The sequence below is a fragment of the Scyliorhinus torazame genome, chromosome 5, assembly GCF_047496885.1.
Source record: "Scyliorhinus torazame isolate Kashiwa2021f chromosome 5, sScyTor2.1, whole genome shotgun sequence".
Taxonomy (NCBI): Eukaryota; Metazoa; Chordata; class Chondrichthyes; order Carcharhiniformes; family Scyliorhinidae; genus Scyliorhinus; species Scyliorhinus torazame.
Window position 1 is genome coordinate 2,387,805 of NC_092711.1, and position 13,988 is coordinate 2,401,792.

General features: G+C 51.6%; 1 long non-coding RNA gene across 1 annotated transcript in view; it reads left to right on the forward strand.

Moving 5' to 3' along the window:
- The first annotated feature begins 90 nt into the window (after positions 1-90).
- Positions 91-13,988, forward strand: part of LOC140418137 (uncharacterized) — a 45,327-nt gene continuing 31,429 nt past the window's right edge. Inside the window, exon 1 of the long non-coding RNA XR_011944794.1 lies at positions 91-191. This is a non-coding gene — a long non-coding RNA (uncharacterized lncRNA). The remainder of the gene's footprint in view (positions 192-13,988) is intronic.

Sequence of the window (13,988 nt, forward strand, 5' to 3'; positions counted from 1 at the left end):
TGGCCCCTCCCCCTGTCCTGGCCCGCCTGCCTGCCCTTGGCCCCTCCCCTTTAACCACGGCCCCGCCCCCTCCTCTCTCAGGCAGTGCCACGGGCAGCCGCTAGTCGGCGCTCTGTGATTGGCGGAGCGCGGGGTCCTGACGGCGTGGGGGGGCGGAGCCTGGCAGCGGAGACAAGATGGCGGCGGAGTGAGTGAGTGCGAAAATCCGGAAAGGAGAGCGAGAGAGAGAGAGAACCGGGATAGAGAGAGAGAGAGAACCGGGATGGAGAGAGAGAGAGAACCAGAATAGAGAGAGAGAGAACTGGGATAGAGGGAGAGAGAGAACCAGAATAGAGAGAGAGAGAACTGGGATAGAGGGAGAGAGAGAACCGGGATGGAGAGAGAGTGAGAGAACCGGGATAGAGAGAGAGAGAACCGGGATAGAGAGAGAGAGAGAACCGGGATAGAGAGAGAGAGAGAGAGAACCAGGATAGAGAGAGAGAGAGAGAACCGGGATAGAGGGAGAGAGAGAACCGGGATGGAGAGAGAGTGAGAGAACCGGGATTGAGAGAGAGAGAGAGGGAGAACCGGGATAGAGAGAGAGAGAGAGAACCGGGATAGAGAGAGAGAGAACCGGGATAGAGAGAGAGAGAGAACCAGAATAGAGAGAGAGAGAGAGAACCGGGATAGAGGGAGAGAGAGAACCGGGATGGAGAGAGAGTGAGAGAACCGGGATAGAGAGAGAGAGAGAGAGAACCAGGATAGAGAGAGAGAGAGAGAACCCGGGATAGAGAGAGAGAGAACCGGGATAGAGAGAGAGAGAGAACCAGAATAGAGAGAGAGAGAACTGGGATCGAGGGAGAGAGAGAACCGGGATGGAGAGAGAGTGAGAGAACCGGGATAGAGAGAGAGAGAGAGAGAACCAGGATAGAGAGAGAGAGAGAGAACCGGGATAGAGAGAGAGAGAACCGGGATAGAGAGAGAGAGAGAACCAGAATAGAGAGAGAGAGAACTGGGATAGAGGGAGAGAGAGAACCGGGATGGAGAGAGAGTGAGAGAACCGGGATAGAGAGAGAGAGAGAGAGAACCAGGATAGAGAGAGAGAGAGAGAACCGGGATAGAGAGAGAGAGAACCGGGATAGAGAGAGAGAGAGAGAACCGGGATAGAGAGAGAGAGAGAACCGGGATAGAGAGAGAGAGAACCGGGATAGAGAGAGAGAGAGAGAGAACCGGGATAGAGAGAGAGAGAGAGAGAACCAGGATAGAGAGAGAGAGAGAGAACCGGGATAGAGAGAGAGAGAACCGGGATAGAGAGAGAGAGAACCAGGATAGAGAGAGAGAGAACCGGGATAGAGAGAGAGAGAACAGGGATAGAGAGAGAGAGAACCAGGATAGAGAGAGAGAGAACCGGGATATAGAGAGAGAGAGAACCGGGATAGAGAGAGAGAGAGAGAACCGGGATAGAGAGAGAGAGAGAGAACTGGGATAGAGAGAGTGCGAGAACCGGGATAGAGAGAGAAAGAGAACCGGGTTAGAGAGAGAGAGAGAGAACCGGGATAGAGAGAGAGAGAGAACCGGGATAGCGAGAGAGAGAACCGGATAGAGAGAGAGAGAGAGAACCGGGATAGAGAGAGAGAGAGAACCGGGATAGCGAGAGAGAAAACCGGGATAGAGAGAGTGAGAGAGCCGGGATAGAGAGTGAGAGAGAACCGGGATAGAGAGAGAGAGAGAGAACCGGGATAGAGAGAGAGAGAACTGGGATAGAGAGGGAGAGAGAACCGGGATAGAGAGTGAGTGAGAGAACCGGGATAGAGAGAGAGAGAGAACCGGGATAGAGAGAGAGAGAGAGAACCGGGATAGAGAGAGAGTGAGAGAACCGGGATAGAGAGAGAGAGAACCGGGATAGAGAGAGAGAGAGAGAACCGGGATATAGAGAGAGAGAACCGGGATAGAGAGAGAGAGAGAGAGAGAGAGAGAGAGAACTGGGATAGAGAGAGAGAGAGAACCGGGATAGAGAGAGAGAGAGAACCGGGATAGAGAGAGAGAGAGAACCGGGATAGAGAGAGAGAGAGAACCGGGATAGAGAGAGAGAGAGAACCGGGATAGAGAGAGAGAGAGAGAACCGGGATATAGAGAGAGAGAACCGGGATAGAGAGAGAGAGAGAACCGGGATAGAGAGAGAGAGAGAACCGGGATAGAGAGAGAGAGAGAGAACCGGGATATAGAGAGAGAGAACCGGGATAGAGAGAGAGAGAGAACCGGGATAGAGAGAGAGAGAGAGAACCGGGATATAGAGAGAGAGAGAACCGGGATAGAGAGAGAGAGAGAGAGAGAGAGAGAACCGGGATAGAGAGAGAGAGAGAACCGGGATAGAGAGAGAGAGAGAACCGGGATATAGAGAGAGAGAGAACCGGGATAGAGAGAGAGAGAGAGAACCGGGATAGAGAGAGAGAGAGAACCGGGATAGAGAGAGAGAGAGAGAGAGAACCGGGATAGAGAGAGAGAGAGAACCGGGATAGAGAGAGAGAGAGAACCGGGATATAGAGAGAGAGAGAACCGGGATAGAGAGAGAGAACCGGGATATAGAGAGAGAGAACCGGGATAGAGAGAGAGAGAGAACCGGGATAGAGAGAGAGAGAGAGAACCGGGATATAGAGAGAGAGAGAACCGGGATATAGAGAGAGAGAGAACCGGGATAGAGAGAGAGAGAGAACCGGGATAGAGAGAGAGAGAGAACCGGGATAGAGAGAGAGAGAGAGAGAGAGAGAACTGGGATAGAGAGAGAGAGAGAACCGGGATAGAGAGAGAGAGAGAACCGGGATAGAGAGAGAGAGAGAACCGGGATATAGAGAGAGAGAGAACCGGGATAGAGAGAGAGAGAGAGAACCGGGATATAGAGAGAGAGAACCGGGATAGAGAGAGAGAGAGAACCGGGATAGAGAGAGAGAGAGAACCGGGATAGAGAGAGAGAGAGAGAACCGGGATATAGAGAGAGAGAACCGGGATAGAGAGAGAGAGAGAACCGGGATAGAGAGAGAGAGAGAGAACCGGGATAGACAGAGAGAGAGAACCGGGATAGAGAGAGAGAGAGAGAACCGGGATATAGAGAGAGAGAACCGGGATAGAGAGAGAGAGGGAACCGGGATAGAGAGAGAGAGAGAACCGGGATATAGAGAGAGAGAACCGGGATAGAGAGAGAGGGGGAACCGGGATAGAGAGTGAGAGAGAACCGGGATAGAGAGAGAGAGGGAACCGGGATAGAGAGAGAGAGGGAACCGGGATAGAGAGAGAGAGGGAACCGGGATAGAGAGAGAGAGGGAACCGGGATAGAGCGAGAGAGAACCAGGATAGAGAGAGAGAGAGAGAGAGAGAACCGGGATAGAGAGAGAGAGAGAACCGGGATATAGAGAGAGAGAGAGAGAACCGGGATAGAGAGAGAGAGAGAGAGAACCGGGATATAGAGAGAGAGAGAACCGGGATAGAGAGAGAGAGAACCGGGATAGAGAGAGAGAGAGAGAACCGGGATAGAGAGAGAGAGAGAACCGGGATAAGAGAGAGAGAGAACCGGGATAGAGCGAGAGAGAACCAGGATAGAGAGAGAGAGAGAGTGAGAGAGAACCGGGATAGAGAGAGAGAGAGAGAACCGGGATAGAGAGAGAGAGAGAGAACCGGGATAGAGAGAGAGAGAGAGAACCGGGATATAGAGAGAGAGAACCGGGATAGCGAGAGAGAGAGAACCGGGATAGAGAGAGAGAGAGAGAACCGGGATAGAGAGAGAGAGAGAGAACCGGGATAGAGAGAGAGAGAGAACCGGGATAGAGAGAGAGAGAGAACCGGGATAGATAGAGAGAGAGAGAACCGGGATAGAGAGAGAGAGAGAGAGAACCGGGATAGAGAGAGAGAGAGAGAACCGGGATAGAGAGAGAGAGAGAACCGGGATAGAGAGAGAGAGAGAGAACCGGGATAGAGAGAGAGAGAGAACCGGGATAGAGAGAGAGAGAGAACCGGGATAGAGAGAGAGAGAGAACCGGGATAGAGAGAGAGAGAGAGAACCGGGATAGAGAGAGAGAGAGAGAGAACCGGGATAGAGAGAGAGAGAGAGAGAACCGGGATAGAGAGAGAGAGAGAGAGAACCGGGATAGAGAGAGAGAGAGAGAGAACCGGGATAGAGAGAGAGAGAGAGAGAACCGGGATAGAGAGAGAGAGAGAACCGGGATAGAGAGAGAGAGAGAACCGGGATAGAGAGAGAGAGAGAACCGGGATAGAGAGAGAGAGAGAACCGGGATAGAGAGCGAGAGAGAACCGGGATAGAGAGAGAGAGAGAGAGAACCGGGATAGAGAGAGAGAACCGGGATAGAGAGAGAGAAAGAACCGGGAGAGAGAGAGAGAACTGGGATAGAGAGAGAGAGAGAGAGAGAACCGGGATAGAGAGAGAGAGAGAGAACCGGGATAGAGTGAGAGAGAGAACCGGGATACAGAGAGAGAGAGAGAAAACCGGGATAGAGAGAGTGAGAGAGCCGGGATAGAGAGAGAGAGAGAGAACCGGGATAGAGAGAGAGAGAATGTGAGAGAGAGAGAGAACTGGGATAGAGAGAGAGAGAGAACGGAATAGAGAGAGAGAGAGAATGTGAGAGAGTGAGAGAACCGGGATAGAGAGAGAAAGAGAACCGGGTTAGAGAGAGAGAGAGAACGGAATAGAGAGAGAGAGAACCGGGTTAGAGAGAGAGAAAACCGGGATAGAGAGAGAGAGAGAACCGGGATAGAGAGAGAGAGAGAACGGAATAGAGAGAGAGAGAGAATGTGAGAGAGTGAGAGAACCGGGATAGAGAGAGAGAAAGAGAACCGGGTTAGAGAGAGAGAGAGAACGGAATAGAGAGAGAGAGAACCGGGATAGAGAGAGAGAGAACCGGGATAGAGAGAGAGAGAGAGAGAACCGGGATAGAGAGAGATAGAGGGAACCGGGATAGAGAGAGAGAGAGAACCGGGATAGCGAGAGAGAAAACCGGGATAGAGAGAGTGAGAGAGCCGGGATAGAGAGTGAGAGAGAACCGGGATAGAGAGAGAGAGAGAGAACCGGGATAGAGAGAGAGAGAGAGAACCGGGATAGAGAGAGAGAGAGGGAACCGGGATAGAGAGAGAGAGAACAGGGATAGAGAGAGAGAACCGGGATAGAGAGAGAGAGAGAGAACCGGGATAGTGAGAGAGAGAGAGAGAGAACCGGGATTGAGAGAGAGAGATACAGAACCGGGCGAGAGAGAGAGTGATCCGGGATGGAGAGAGAGAGAGAGAAAACCGGGATAGAGAGAGAGAGGGAACCGGGATATAGAGAGAGAGAACCGGGATAGAGAGAGAGAGAGAACCGGGATAGAGAGAGAGAGAGAGAGAACCGGGATAGAGAGAGAGAGAGAACCGGGATAGAGAGAGAGAGAGATACAGAACCGGGCGAGAGAGAGAGTGATCCGGGATGGAGAGAGAGAGAGAGAGAAAACCGGGATAGAGAGAGAGAGAACCTGGATAGAGGAGAGAGAGAACCGGGATAGTGAGAGAGGGAAACGGGACAGAGAGAGAGAATAGGGATAGAGAGCGAGAGAACCGGGATAGATAGAGAGCGAGAGAAACGGGACAGAGAGAGGCAGGGAGAGAACCGGGACAGAGAGAGAAGCAGGATGGAGAGAGAGAGAGTGAGAGAATTAGAGATCCCGGGTATCGAGGGAGAACAGAGATGGAGAGAGAGAACCGGGATAGAGAGTGAGAAAACAGGGATAGAGAGAGAGAGAGAACCGGGATAGAGAGAGAGAGAACCGGGATAGAGAGAGAGAGAGAGAACCGGGATAGAGAGAGAGAGAGAGAACCGGGATAGAGAGAGAGATAAAAGCGGGATAGAGGGAGAGAGAGAGAGAAGCGGGATAGAGAGAGAGAGAGAACCGGGACAGAGGGAGAGAGAGAACCGGGATAGAGAGAGAGAGAGAGAACCGGGATAGAGAGAGAGAGAGAACCGGGATAGAGAGAGAGAGAGAGAACCGGGATAGATAGAGAGAGAACCGGGATAGATAGAGAGAGAACCGGGATAGAGAGAGAGAGAGAACCGGGATAGAGAGAGAATCGGGATCGAGAGAGAGAGAGAGAGAACCAGGAAAGAGAGAGAGTGACTGGGATAGAGAGAGATAGAGAGAACCGGGATAGAGAGAGAGAGAACCGGGATAGAGAGAGAGAGAGAGAGAACCGGGATAGAGAGAGAGAGAACCTGGATAGAGAGAGAGAGAGAGAACCGGGATAGAGAGAGAAAGAGAGAACGGGAGAGAGAGAGAACCGAGAGAGAGAGAACCGGGATAGAGAGAGAGAGAACCGAGATAGAGAGAGATAGAAGCGGGATAGAGGGAGAGAGAGATAAGCGGGATAGAGAGAGAGAGAACCGGGATAGAGAGAGAGAGAGAGAACCGGGATAGAGAGAGAGAGAACTGGGATAGAGAGAGAGAGAGAACCGGGATAGAGAGAGAGAGAGAGAGAACTGGGATAGAGAGAGAGAGAGAACCGGGATAGAGAGAGAGAGAGAGAACCGGGATAGAGAGAGAGAGAGAACCGGGATAGAGAGAGAGAGAGAACCGGGATAGAGAGAGAGAGAGAGAGAACTGGGATAGAGAGAGAGAGATAACCGGGATAGAGAGAGAGAGAGAACCGGGATAGAGAGAGAGAGAGAACCGGGATAGAGAGAGAGAGAGAACCGGGATAGAGAGAGAGAGAGAGAACTGGGATAGAGAGAGAGAGAGAACTGGGATAGAGAGAGAGAGAACCGGGATCGAGAGAGAGATACAGAACCGGGCGAGAGAGATAGAAGCAGGATAGAGAGTGATCCGGGATGGAGAGAGAGAGAGAGAAAACCGGGATAGAGAGAGAGAGAAACTGGATAGAGGAGAGAGAGAGAGGGAAACGGGACAGAGAGAGAGAATAGGGATAGAGAGCGAGAGAGAGAGAACCGGGATAGATAGAGAGCGAGAGAAACGGGACAGAGAGAGAGAGGGAGAGAACCGGGATAGATAGAGAGCGAGAGAGAGAGAGAACCGGAATAGAGAGAGAAGCAGGATGGAGAGAGTGAGAGAATTAGAGACCCCGGGTAGAGAGGGAGAACAGAGATGGAGAGAGAGAACCGGGATAGAGAGAGAGAGAGAACCGGGATAGAGAGTGAGAAAACGGAGAGAGAGAGAACTGGGATAGAGAGAGAACTGGGATAGAGAGAGAGAGAGAGAGAACTGGGATAAAGAGAGCGAGAGAACTGGGATAAAGAGAGAGAACTGGGATAGAGAGAGAGATAGAGCACTGCGATAGAAAGAGAGAGAGCACTGGGATAGAGAGAGAGAGAACTGGGTTACAGAGAGAGGGAGAACCGGGATAGAGGGAGAGTGAGAGAGAACTGGGTGAGAGAGAGAAAGAACCGGGAGAGATAGAACCGGAATAGAGAGAGAGAGAGAGAGAACCGGGATAGAGAGCGAGCGAGCGAGACAACTGGGATAGAGAGAGAAAATTGGGATAGAGGAAGAGAGAGAGAACCGGGATAGAGAGAGAGAGATACAGAACCGGGCGAGAGAGAGAGAGAACCGGGATGGAGCGAGAGAGAACGGGAGAGAGACAACGGGAGAGAGAGAGAGAGAGAACCGAGATAGAGAGAGATAGAACCGGGATAGAGAGAGAGAGAACCGGGATAGAGAGAGAGAGGGAACTGGGATACAGAGAGAGAGAACGGGGATAGAGAGAGAGAACCGGGATAGAGAGGGAGAGAGAACCAGGATAGAGAGAGAGAGAGAGAACCGGGATACAAAGAACAAAGAAAAGTACAGCACAGGAACAGGCCCTTCGGCCCTCCAAGCCCGTGCCGACCATACTGCCCGACTAAACTACAATCTTCTACACAAGATAGAGTGAGAGAGATACAGAACCGGGCGAGAGAGAGAGTGATCCGGGATGGTGAGAGAGAGAGAAAACCGGGATAGAGAGAGAGAGAGAGAACCTGGATAGAGGAGAGAGAGTACCGGGATAGTGAGAGAGAGAGAGGGAAACAGGACAGAGAGAGAGAATAGGGATAGAGAGAGAGAGAGAACCGGAATAGAGAGAGAAGCAGGATGGAGAGATAGAGAGTGAGAGAATTAGAGAACCCGGGTAGAGAGGGAGAACAGAGATGGAGAGAGAGAACCGGGATAGAGAGTGAGAAAACAGGGATAGAGAGAGAGAGAGAACCAGGATAGTGAGAGAGAGAGAACCGGGATAGTGAGAGAGAGAGAGAACTGGGATAGAGAGAGAGAACTGGGATAGAGAGAGAGAACTGGGATAGAGAGAGAGAACTGGGATAGAGAGAGAGAACTGGGATAGAGAGAGAGGACTGGGATAGAGAGAGAGAACTGGGATAGAGAGAGAGAACTGGGATAGAGAGAGAGAACTGGGATAGAGAGAGAACTGGGATAGAGAGAGAACTGGGATAGAGAGAGAGAGAGAGAGAACTGGGATAAAGAGAGAGAGAGAGAACTGGGATAAAGAGAGAGGGAGAACCGGGATAGAGGGAGAGTGCGAGAGAACCGGGTGAGAGAGAGAAAGAACCGGGAGAGATAGAACCGGGATAGAGAGAGAGAGAACCGGGATAGAGAGCGAGCGAGACAACTGGGATAGAGAGAGAGAAAATTGGGATAGAGGAAGAGAGAGAGAACCGGGATAGAGAGAGAGAGAGAACCGGGATGGAGGGAGAGAGGGAATGGGAGAGAGGGAGAACCGGAATGGAGAGAGAGAGAGAGAAAACCAGGATAGAGAGAGAGAGAGAACCGTGATAGAGAGAGAGAGAGAGATCAGGGATAAACAGAGAGAGAGAGAGACCCAGGATAGGGGGAGGGACAGAGAACAGGGATAGAGAGAGAGAACCGGGATAGAGAGAGAGAGAGAAAAGCGCGATAGAGGGAGAGAGAGAGAGAACCGGGATAGAGAGAGAGAGAACCGGGAGAGAGAGAGAGAGAGGCAGATCTGGGATAGAGAGAAGAAAGAGATCCGGGATAGAGAGAAAGAGATCCGGGATGGTGATAGAGAGAGAGAAAACCCGGATAGAGAGAGAGAGAACCGGGATGGAGAGAGAGAGAACCGGGATGGAGAGAGAGAGAAGCGGGATAGAGAGAGTGAGAGAGAACCGGGATAGAGAGAGAGAGAACTGGGATAGAGCGAGAGAGAGAACCGGGATAGAGAGAGATACAGAACCGGGAGAGAGAGAGAAGCCGCATAGAGAGAGATCCGGGATGGAGAGAGAGAGAGAACCGGGATAGAGTGAGAGAGAGAACCGGGATAGAGGAGAGAGAGAACCGGGATAGAGAGAGAGAACTGGGATAGAGAGAGAGAGAACCGGGATAAAGCGAATCGGGAGAGAGAGAGAGAACCGGGATAGAGAGAGAGAGAGAACCGGGATAGAGGAGAGAGAGAACCGGGATAGAGAGAGAGAGATAGAACCGGGATAGAAGGAGAGAGAGAACCGGGATAGAGAGAGAGAGAGAGAACCGGGATAGAGAGAGAGAGAGAGAATCGGGATAGAGAGAGAGAGAGAACCGGGATAGAGGAGAGAGAGAACCAGGATAGAGGAGAGAGAGAACCGGGATAGAGAGAGAGAACTGGGATAGAGAGAGAGAGAACCGGGATAAAGCGAATCGGGAGAGAGAGTGAGAACCGGGATAGAGAGAGAGAGAGAACCGGGATAGAGGAGAGAGAGAACCGGGATAGAGTGAGAGAGGGAACCGGGATAGAGGAGAGAGAGAACCGGGATAGAGAGAGAGAGAGCGAACCGGGATAGAGAGAGAGAGAACCGGGATAGAAGGAGAGAGAGACCCGGGATAGAGAGAGAGAGAGAGAACCGGGATAGAGAGAGAGAGAACCGGAATAGAGAGAGACATAACCGGGACAGAGAGAGAGAGACAGAAGCGGGATAGAAGAGAGAGATCCGGGATGGAGAGTGAGAGAACCGGTATATAGAGAGATCGAGTGAAAACCGGGATAGAGAGAGAGAGAGACTGGGATAGAGATAGAGAGAGAACCGCGATAGAGAGAGAGAGATCCAGGATAGAGAGAGAGAACCGGGAGAGAGAGATAGAGAGAACCGGGATAGAGAGAGTGAGAGAGAACCGGGATAGAGAGAGTGAGAGAGAACCGGGATAGAGAGAGAGAGTGAAAACCGGGATAGAGAAAGAGAACCGGGATAGAGGGAGAGAGAGAAGCGGGACAGAGAGAGTGAGAGAGAACTGGGATAGAGAGAGAGTGCGAACCGGGATAGAGAGAGACTGAGAACCGGGATAGAGAGAGAGTGACTGGGATAGAGAGAGAGAGAGAGAACCGGAATAGAGAGAGAGAGCGACAACTGGGATAGAGAGAGAGAGAACCAGGATAGAGAGAAAGAGAGAGAGAGAGAGAGGGGGACAACTGGGATAGAGAGAGAGAGAACTGTGATAGAGAGAGAGAGAACTGTGATAGAGAGAAAGAGAGAGAGAGAGAAAAGCGGAAAAGAGGGAGGGAGAGAGAGAAGCGGAATAGAGGGATAGAGGGAGAGAGAGAACCGGGATAGAAAGAGAGAGAACCGGGATAGAGAGAGAGAGAACCGGGATGGAGAGAGAGAGAGAAAAGCGCGATAGAGGGAGAGAGAGAGAGAACTGGGATAGAGAGAGAGAGAGAGAGAACCGGGAGAGCGGGAGAGAGAGGCAGATCTGGGATAGAGAGAAGAAAGAGATCCGGGATAGAGAGAAAGAGATCCGGGATGGTGATAGAGAGAGAGAAAACCCGGATAGAGAGAGAGAGAACCGGGATGGAGAGAGAGAGAAGCGGGATAGAGAGAGTGAGAGAGAACCGGGATAGAGAGAGAGAGAACCGGGATAGAGAGAGAGAGAACTGGGATAGAGCGAGAGAGAGAACCGGGATAGAGAGAGATACAGAACCGGGAGAGAGAGAGAAGCCGCATAGAGAGAGATCCGGGATGGAGAGAGAGAGAGAACCGGGATAGAGTGAGAGAGAGAACCGGGATAGAGGAGAGAGAGAACCGGGATAGAGAGAGAGAGAACCAGGATAAAGCGAATCGGGAGAGAGAGAGAGAACCGGGATAGAGAGAGAGAGAGAACCGGGATAGAGGAGAGAGAGAACCGGGATAGAGAGAGAGAGATAGAACCGGGATAGAAGGAGAGAGAGAACCGGGATAGAGAGAGAGAGAGAGAACCGGGATAGAGAGAGAGAGAGAATCGGGATAGAGAGAGAGAGAGAACCGGGATAGAGGAGAGAGAGAACCAGGATAGAGGAGAGAGAGAACCGGGATAGAGAGAGAGAACTGGGATAGAGAGAGTGAGAACCGGGATAAAGCGAATCGGGAGAGAGAGTGAGAACCGGGATAGAGAGAGAGAGAGAACCGGGATAGAGGAGAGAGAGAACCGGGATAGAGTGAGAGAGAGAACCGGGATAGAGGAGAGAGGGAACCGGGATAGAGGAGAGAGAGAACCGGGATAGAGAGAGAGAGAGCGAACCGGGATAGAGAGAGAGAGAGAACCGGGATAGAAGGAGAGAGAGAACCGGGATAGAGAGAGAGAGAGAGAACCGGAATAGAGAGAGAGATAACCGGGACAGAGCGAGAGAGACAGAAGCGGGATAGAAGAGAGAGATCCGGGATGGAGAGTGAGAGAACCGGTATATAGAGAGATCGAGTGAAAACCGGGATAGAGAGAGAGAGAGACTGGGAAAGAGAGAGAGAGAGAGAGAGAGAACCGCGATAGAGAGAGAGCGATCCGGGATAGAGAGAGAGAACCGGGAGAGAGAGATAGAGAGAACCGGGATAGAGAGAGTGAGAGAGAACCGGGATAGAGAGAGAGAGTGAAAACCGGGATAGAGAAAGAGAACCGGGATAGAGGGAGAGAGAGAAGCGGGACAGAGAGAGTGAGAGAGAACTGGGATAGAGAGAGAGTGCGAACCGGGATAGAGAGAGACTGAGAACCGGGATAGAGAGAGAGTGACTGGGATAGAGAGAGAGAGAGAGAGAACCGGAATAGAGAGAGAGAGCGACAACTGGGATAGAGAGAACCAGGATAGAGAGAAAGAGAGAGAGAGAACTGGGATAGAGAGAGAGAGAGAGAGGGGGACAACTGGGATAGAGAGAGAGAGAACTGTGATAGAGAGAGAGAGAACTGTGATAGAGAGAAAGAGAGAGAAAAGCGGAAAAGAGGGAGGGAGAGAGAGAAGCGGAATAGAGGGATAGAGGGAGAGAGAGAACCGGGATAGAGAGAGAGAGAACCGGGATAGAGAGAGAGAGAACCGGGATGGAGAGAGAGAGAGAAGCGGGATAGAGAGAGTGAGAGAGAACCGGGATAGAGAGTGAGAACTGGAATAGAGCGAGAGAGAGAACCGGGATAGAGAGAGAAGCCACATAGAGAGAGATCCGGGATGGAGAGAGAGAGAGAACAGGGATCGAGTGAGGGAGAGAACCGGGATAGAGGAGAGAGAGAACCGGGATAAAGCGAATCGGGAGAGAGAGAGAGAACCGGGATAGAGAGAGAGAGAGAACCGGGATAGAGGAGAGAGAGAACCGGGATAGAGGAGAGAGAGAACCGGGATAGAGAGAGAGAGAGAGAACCGGGATAGAGAGAGAGAGAACCGGGATAGAGAGAGAGAGAGAACCGGGATAGAGAGAGAGAGAGAGAGAGAACCGGAATAGAGAGAGAGATAACCGGGACAGAGAGAGAGAGACAGAAGCGGGATAGAAGAGAGAGATCCGGGATGGAGAGTGAGAGAACCGGTATATAGAGAGATCGATTGAAAACCGGGATAGAGAGAGAGAGAGAGAGAACCGCGATAGAAAGAGAGAGATCCGGGATAGAGAGAGAGAACCGGGAGAGAGAGATAGAGAGAACCGGGATAGAGAGAGAGAGAGAACCGGGATAGAGAGAGAGAGAGAGAGAGAGAACCGGAATAGAGAGAGAGATAACCGGGACAGAGAGAGAGAGACAGAAGCGGGATAGAAGAGAGAGATCCGGGATGGAGAGTGAGAGAACCGGTATATAGAGAGATCGAGTGAAAACCGGGATAGAGAGAGAGAGAGACTGGGATAGAGAGAGAGAACCGGGAGAGAGAGATAGAGAGAACCGGGATAGAGAGAGTGAGAGAGAACCGGGATAGAGAGAGAGAGTGAGAGAGAGAGAACCGGGATGGAGAGAGAGAGAGAACCGGTATGGAGAGAGAGAGTGAAAACCGGGATAGAGGGAGAGAGAGAACCGGGATAGAGGGAGAGAGAGAAGCGGGATCAGAGAGTGAGAGAGAACTGGGATAGAGAGAGAGTGAGAACCGGGATAGAGAGAGACTGAGAACCGGGATAGAGAGAGAGTGACTGGGATAGAGAGAGAGAGAGAGAGAGAATCGGAATAGAGAGAGAGAGCGACAACCGGGATAGAGAGAGAGAGAACCAGGATAGAGAGAAAGAGAGAGAGAGAACTGTGATAGAGAGATAGAGAGAGAGAGAACTGTGATAGAGAGAAAGAGAGAGCGAGAAAAGCGGGAAAGAGGGAGGGAGAGAGAAGCGGAATAGAGGGAGAGAGAGAGAACTGGGATTGAGGGATAGAGGGAGACAACCGGGCTAGAGAGAGAGAGAGAGAACAGGGATAGAGGAGAGAGAGACAGAACAGGGATAGAGGAGAGAGAGAACCTGGGTAGAGAGAGAGAGAACCGGGAGAGAGAGAGAGAGAGGCAGAACTGGGATAGAGAGAAAGACAACTGGGATAGAGAGAAAGAGATCCGGGATGGTGAGAGAGAGAGAGGGAGAACCGGGATAGAGAGAGAGAGAGAACCGGGATAGAGAGAGAGAGAACCGGGATAGAGAGAGAGAGAAAAACGGGATAGAGAGAGAGAGAGAACCGGGATAGAGAGAGAGATACAGAACCGGGCGAGAGATAGAAGCAGGATAGAGAGTGATCCGGGATGGAGAGAGAGAGAGAGAACCGGGATAGAGAGAGAGAGAGAACCGGGATAGA